This window comes from Saccostrea echinata, unplaced genomic scaffold (genome assembly GCF_033153115.1).
Source record: "Saccostrea echinata isolate AGI-Se365-2 ecotype Australia unplaced genomic scaffold, CSIRO_AGI_Sech_v1 ptg000027l, whole genome shotgun sequence".
NCBI classification, from domain to species: Eukaryota; Metazoa; Mollusca; class Bivalvia; order Ostreida; family Ostreidae; genus Saccostrea; species Saccostrea echinata.
Genome location: NW_026889776.1, coordinates 13140424 through 13148653, shown reverse-complemented (window position 1 = coordinate 13148653; position 8230 = coordinate 13140424).

Genomic DNA, 8230 nt, shown 5'->3' with positions numbered 1-8230 from the left:
ATCCCTAAATGAAAAAGAACGAAATGAGCATGATTTTTTTTCCTATCACCATTAAACAACATATAGCAAATTATAAATATGCTGTGAGAGAAATACCATCGTTGCGTTCCCTCAATTATCATGCAATTGTAAAAAAAAAAATTAAACGAACCTCTAGAAGAAAAAAAAATGATAAGAAGATTATGCAAAGAAATTAAATAATAATTGTTGAATACGAAGGATAAATTTACATACCTTGGTCACATTTTTCCCCATAAGCTCCTCCCTTGCAACCAGCCAAACAACTTCCGTTGAATCTGTCACAAGTGCGATTTACACAATATTCACTGCAGGGTGATTGACAATTTTCTCCATAGGACTGATAGCACTCTTGAATTAGACAAAAAAGTGGTCCCCATATACGTAAAAAACAAAGCCTTTTCTAAATAATTTTATTCACTGAAAGTGAGTGAACGTGCATAATAACTGTGGAATCATCGTTCGATGGGGATCAATGTTCGTGGATTTCGTGTGTAACCCTCGAATTTACATCCACTCGGAAAATTATTTGTCAACGTATTGACTTATTAAATCTACAAAAATGACAAAAGCACATCCCCACAAACCAATAAAATTTTGCTTGCCCATGTAGACTCCCACGAATTTAAATGATTCCACAGAATTGCATTATCGATCCGTAAGTAACATCTATGAAATATGAAAAGCAAAGCAAAATTGAACTTAGCGAATTTATTAACAGATGCTTTTAACAGTAGATCCTGCTCTATCTAGGTGAAGATTTTGTTTCTATAAACCAGAAGTTTCTGTCAAAACTGTAACCCTACTGGTTTGTACATACAACAAAGGAAGAGAAAAGTAGCGCGTGGACTTAAAACTTTGCAACAGCAATAAATAAATAATAATCCTTGTTTTACTCTCTTTTTCGGCGAGATGAATTGCAATCAGGCTAAAACTGTTGAAGGAGTAGCCTCTGAAAAGATTTTTAGAGAAATTCCGATTTTAGTTACCATGGCAACATCATTCATCAAAATCAAAAACAATATAGACTATAAAGTAACTGTGGGGTACTTTACAAGTATGTATTAACACATATACAAACACGTATACAGATCCATAGGTTCTTTCCCGGGCCGACTCCCTGCTCCGCTGCTGTCCCTGACACGTCCTTTCAGCTCGGCATCCACGTGTAGAAGAGGTCCGTGCGACTATCCCGCCGTCTAAAGTAATACAGACAGTAAGTCGTACCACGGGACAGTCGCACAGATACTACACTCCCCCCTGTTTTCTTTGAAAGGCTGGAGTCTACCACAGGAAAGAGGGTCCGGAACCATCTCCAACGTCGGGGCGCTGTTAACACCCTCCCGGGCTAACTGACCAAGAATAAAGAGTGCCGGAACACGCTCTAAGCAAAACCACACCCAGGACTCATATTAGGTGTACAAATCCGGGATGAATCCCAACTAGGTGGTATATGTCCGGGATAATTCCCAGACAATTATCCTATATCCGTTTAAGGATAACCGAGTAGGCCAAAGGTCACCAGGCCCACTCACTACTGAGAAACTGTGACACCAGTAACACCATCAGGCCATGGAGGGTAAACTCACTCTCCGGCATCGCCCACGCCTCCGCCTTGATCTGTATAAACGACATGCACTGTTCTCCTCTCGTGTCGTACTGTCAGACGACAAGGGACTGCCAGAATCAAATGGGGTTGTCCTCACTTCCGCAACAATATCCTTCGTGACCCCATCTATATCTACCTCCAGGGTTGGGCCTTGGTCCACAGAACTCGGTGATCCCCCAGAAACTTGACCATAGGCTGCCTCATTCGAATGTTGGGCTGGTCTTGGGGAGAGAGATGCAACAGTGATATCCTCAATACCCAAATCCAGTAATGATTCCTCCATCATCTCTTCCACCGGGCCTGTCATACTAAGTCCACTTCCGGGATGGGTCAAAGGCACCACGCTGCCTAACTCCCCAACCAAACGAGGCACATACTTGGGAGAATCCGTCTCAACCATTTTGCCTCCTGTCAAGGTCACTCTCTCCTCCGGAGTCTTCAAAGGGGCAGCATAGAGCTCAACCTCATGCGTCTCACTACCCAAAGTCAGGGTCACGGGTCCAACTATGAATCCCTCCAACTTTGAATCCTCCCCAGCCTGTATCATGGTCACATGTTCCCGGATTTGGGGCTTAGGCTTCAGCTGGTCATACACCCTGGTCGACAACACGCTGACCGCTGCCCCAGTATGAACTACTGCTTTCACCCCGATGCCTTGCACGTGCAGGCTAATGGTAAAGCCAGCAGACGAGCTTGACTGTCTTTTGGGAACAGAGGGTTCTTCCCCCTCAGACACAGGCGATATCAAGTCAAAATTACAGGGGTCAATCCTCCCCAAATCCTGGGATTCATTACCAACTATGGCTGGTCCAAGTGGCTCCTGAGTGGATTTGGGGCTACAGGCTTCCCCACCTCCTCTTCCAGGGTATCCACTTCCTCCTCAGCCATGCAAAGCCCTGGCACTTCCATCCTGCGGCACTTGCACCGATGCCGCATACAGGAACGGAGAACACCGGTCCCCAGCTCCTTGGGATCCAACCTACAGGATTTCTCTCCAGTGGATCTTTTCATCTTGGCTCCGTCCCTAGTACATCAGTAGCGACTGGCTTCCCTGTAACATGGGTGGGGCAATCTCTACGGAAGCGTCCCACCTCTCCACATTTAAAACATATAGCAGGCTTCCGGTCCCGCTCCGTCCATCTGAGTGAAGATACCATTCCTCAGATGTTTCTGAAGGGGGGCAGCTTCCCTCTGCCTAATCAACTCCTCAATCTTCTCGAGCCTGCTTCGGAGGGCTTCATGCTCCTCCAGAGCAGGGACATTTACTGTCCCTGGATCATCCTGTTCAGTGTCCTCGCCGGGGATCAACTTCCACACCTCTCTCTTGATTTAGGCCTATGTAGCCGGGAGTGCTGGTAGTATTGCATTCGCTCCACGGCTTCTTCCATAGTCTGGGGATGTCCGTCGAGTGCATAAAGGCCAGCATCACGGTCCTCGGTCCCATAACACAGCCGAGGTATAGCATGAGTGTGAACATCAGGCAAACCAGGGAAAGCTCGAGCTGCTAAAGTCAGCACTCTTTCAGCCCACTGACGAAGTGACTCCCCTTGGTTCTGGCTGGCCGACTGAAAGTTCAGTTGATGGGTGAGGTCGGATGCAGAGGAGCCAAAACGCTTCTCAAACCTCTGCCGAATATCAGCGAGTCGGAGATGACCTGTTTCCAACAGCAGGGTATAATAATCACTTGCTGCCCCTCAAGGCAGAAACAGAACTGGTCGTGCTGCTCCTCCTCTGTCCACAGCTGGCTGCGAGATATCCTCACGAACTTATGCAAAAATGCCTTCCAGCTGGTCTTACCATCATACCTAAGGTCCTTGTACCTGGGCTCACTCCCGGCAGCTACCCAACTGGTGTTCTGTGTGGGTGTACTAAAGCTGCAAGCTGACTAGCATGGTGTCCCAGCTGGGCAGGCCCACACACATTCGGCTGCATATGTGCTAACCTCTCCCCCTCCCTTCCAAGATGGCAGGCCAGGGTAAAGAGATAGGCAGGACTACAAGTCGCTTTCACAGGGACACTATGATGCTGTAATACACCAGGCAAAGCCATACCATGGTGTGTGATTGGAGTACTATCGCTTCGGTACAACACAGACTGGGCGTGGTCAGGAACTGGGTTTGGTCATGCCTACCACCAGGACTGATGTACGCTGATAGGGGCGCATGGTAAGGTGTACTTGTGGAACTAGGATATAATAATGTAGGTTGGGGTCTGGCAGTAGTCACACCAGTGTCTAAAGGCCAAGAGACTAGGTTACTATTTGCTTGCGACTGAACCAGCGCTGGGGACACTCCAATATTTATGGGGGCAGATATAGTGCTTGGCATTGAGCTCCGGGGTTGCAAATCATCCCCAGGGAAAGAGGGCGCACCAAAGTCTGCTAGTCTAGGTTGGCTCTGTATGGGTGCAGGGTCCCAGGTGAGCCCTACAGGATCTATGGGCCTCAAATGTTGACGATCATACTCAGAGGTGAGCTGTGCAGGCCTCACAGGCCTCTCGGATTGCTGATTAACACACGGTGTATGGGACGGAAGGGCGGGGTCAAGTGGGTGTGGTACAACCTCACCCAAGCGGCTTGGTCTATAACCCATGGTAGGAAGGCCCCCCAGGGTTAGCTGTGTCTCCCACATGGACAGGGTAGCTACTACTAGCTGGTCGCACATGGCCTAAGGAATAAGGATGGTTTGATCCCGAATTCAAGGGAACCTCCCTATATTCATATTTAGGTGGGCTACAACCCACAGTGCTACACTGTACCAGGTGAGCCACACCTACACGGGCTACCTAGAGAGGCCTCCAGGGAATCACTGGTCATCATCCCTGGTGAGCAAAATTGAGGCTGGGCAAACATTACCTCTTTTCTTGACACACCATGTAACACACTGCCCTCCCCACAGGGGATGCCCGAGAGCAGGCCGGGCATAGGTGTAGAGGGACCCCCCAGGGGTAACCGCCCTCCCATGTGGCTTGACATTGATTGAGCAAAAGGTGTGTGACGGGAGGCAAAATGCTCACTCCCACTATAAGCGTATGGTGAATAACCCCCCTCCGCGGGGTATCCCCTCACCCTACCCGGGGCGTGAGGGGTGATATTGTCTGACCGCGTGACAGCAGGGTCACTACCCAGGCCTAAAACCGACACATTTTCCTCCACGGACATATCAATAATAAAATTGCACAAAATAAATATCAAATAAATCACAGACAATCTACAAATTAATTCTGAAATTTGATTCAAGAAAATACATAAAAAATCAACACGTGCTCTCACGTACCTAGCAGCACCTAAAATGGCGGCTAAAAACGATGCCTGAAAAAAAAACTAACTTTGACAGCAGTACGGGAATCTCCCGGGCCCCGCGAGTTGGGCGCCAGTAAAGTTACTGTGGGATTCTTTACAAGTATGTATTAACACATATACAAACACATATACAGATCCGTAGGTTCTGGCCCGGGCTGACTCCCTGCTCCGCTGCTGTCCCTGACACGTTCTGTCAGCTCGGTATCCACGTGTAGAAGAGGTTCGTGCGACTATCCCGCCGTCTGACGTAATACAGACAGTAAGTCGTACCACGGGACAGTCACACAGATACTACAACTATTTTGAAAGTATTACAAAATCAAAAACCGATATATATATATATATATATATATATATATATATATATATATATATATATATATATATATATATAAAGTGTTGTCTATTTATGTGCCAAGTTATATTGATTGAATGATTATATATTGTTTTACGTCCCATTCGAGAATATTCACTCATTTAGAGACGTCACCATATACCGGTGAAGGGCTTTCAAATTTTGACCTTTACTCGGCACTCAGGGCCACTGAGCAGTGAGGGATCTTTATCATGCCAACGCCTGCCGTGACAGGGGGCCTCGATTTTGAAGGTCTCATCCGAAGGACACGCAACTTTCACTTTCAAAGGGTGGAGCGCATGGCGAAGGAACAATTGCTACCCATTTTTTATAACCTTAGGTCACTCGCGGCCGAGATTCGAACTCATGACCCCCTGATCACGGAGCGAGAGCTCTATCGACTGAGCTACCGTGAAAGGTACCAAATTTTATTGAAATCAGACCAAAACTGTCGGAGGAGTAGCATTTTTAAAAAAAAATGTTTACAGACAGACAGACAAAGGGACGGACGACGGACACCTTACTTTCACATAAGCTCTTCTGGTCTCTGACCGGTGGAGCTAAAATGAGACATTGTTCACATGATGAACTGTGTAGTAATCATTATATAACAATTTTAAACTTGAACATTTCCATTGCATCGTATCTTAAATCGCTTTTAAAGAATATAAAATAAATTGAACGAACGCCTCTTAAACATTGCAATATTTTGAAAACAACAGTCCTGTAAAATGTGGATGTATTAAAAGGAATGGAGGTATATGTATTTCTTATATCGCCTATTTAATATGAATTCAAATAACATTATATTTACTGACATTATCTCTCTCTCTATATACATATATATATATATATATATATATATATATATATATATATATATATATATATATATATATATATATATATATATTCTTAAAACAAAAGGGTAGAATGAACTTTACCGGTACGGACGCCATTTTGATTCTAGATCCGCGCGTGAGGTGGCGCAGCGTAAAAAAACTTAGCAACGTATCAATTATGATGGGCGCCACCATTTTGGTTTTTGTGGAAGCGAAGAATAAAAGCGGAGGTATGGGGCGGCAGCCCCCAATTAATACGTAAATTTAAAACAAACTTACCCTCAATCAAATAAGTCAATGCTTCCATTTAAAATTTCCTGTGGTATCTGAGTAGGTTGTTGTGTCTGCAATTCCGTTAGAGGGGTTCGTTTTTTGAAAGAGAAAACACGTTTAACCAAGTCAAGAAATGTTGTAAACTTGTCATTTGAAGTTTGAAAATATTTCTTCCTAATACAATTTTCAACTTAGTAAGATTCGTACAGGATTTTAACGGTTCCAGTTTTGGGAAGAGATTTTTTCACTGCATTCCACGTAGATTCTATGGTATTAGTGCAGGCGCCGGTTTCTTTGTTTTTAAATTCAATTGAATGGTTTACTGTGAGATGTTGGTATCCTTCGCTTTTAAGGGAGGAGTAGGCTTTCCAACAGTCCGAAAGCATTGTTGTTCCAGGGAGTACGTATTTCTTTATAATTGGGATTAATGTGTTGGCACTCCGGTCATCCACAACTTCAAAATAACATTTTTTTTTGTTTCCCTCTCGATCCCCCCGAATACCCACACTCCGTCCACTCTTTTGCCGCGGTGATATTTGCGTTTCCCGAATTCACTTTCGTCTATTTCTACTGCTCTACCGGGGCCCCGACTTTTTCATTTTTTAGTTGTAATATTGATAGACACACTTCCCTGGAAAAATTCTTCCAATCCACTATAATATGGTCACTGCCAATACGTAATTCCCGAGAAAAAAAATCGTTTGGAAGATTATGCACCCAATAGTACGTGAGTTTCACTATTTGTTCCAGGAGGAGATGACTTCCCGCAAACCAAGAACCCTCTCTAACCGATACTTTTTTGTTACACTTTCTGTTTGTACATCGCCATACAACACCGTCTTTACTATATGATCTATCCTCAACTATATGGAATGATCCCTCGCCACAAGCCTCACAAACACTTCTAAAATTTCCTAATAATCCCTTAGTTTGGAGCCAATCAATTAAAAATCTTCTATTTTTGCAAATGTCGTAAATATCATCATACACAAAGGGCATAGTACAATCAGCTGTTTCGTGCTTACAACTTTAAATGACGTAACTTACCCATTACCCAATCAGGAGGCAAGGTCGGATCACGTGATTAGCAAGTCAGACCTTTGGAATGCGATTCAGAACTAGGAAGTGACATGTTTGTTTTTGAAACCCAGGAAATTCTCATTAATAAACTTCATTAGATAAACGAAGTTTATTAACATAAAAAATGACGAGGAATTCAAGAAATAGGTTATTTTGGAATTTAAATGCCGTTTTAACGAAATCGTCACGCTGACGCGTAACACTATTATATAGGGAGAGCACGTGCTATTACTTTGTAATTTGTACGTACCGGTAAAGTGCAGTTGTCCCAAACAAAATTCACTATTTATTTTTACTTTCATTATTATTTTGCTTTACCTACGAGAGTGTACTTAATTTGGAGTTTACAGCATAAAAGAAAATCAAGAAGTCCATGTGCTAGAGGGCTCACATGAGGTACTATGGCCCTATTCCTCTAAACTAGCAGATTTCCCCCTATATTTTTCCTTGTAAAACTTTTATTGCATAAGTCCCCATCCTACCCCGGGGTAATAAGATGCTTGCTTAGAAATAAAATAATCAAAACTTTCCTGTTCTTGATTTTGCTGTTCAAAATTTCAAGATTTTACTTATGTATTTCTCTGCAAATTTATGGTCGCCCATAATCCGATCCCTACACCAAGGGGTTATGAAAAACAATTTGAATCTATTCTACCATAGGATACTTCCATATAAATAACTCATGACGACCCATCTGCTGTAGAGAAGATTTTCACAGATTTATTGCAAAGGAATTTGACAGCCTATTGCCC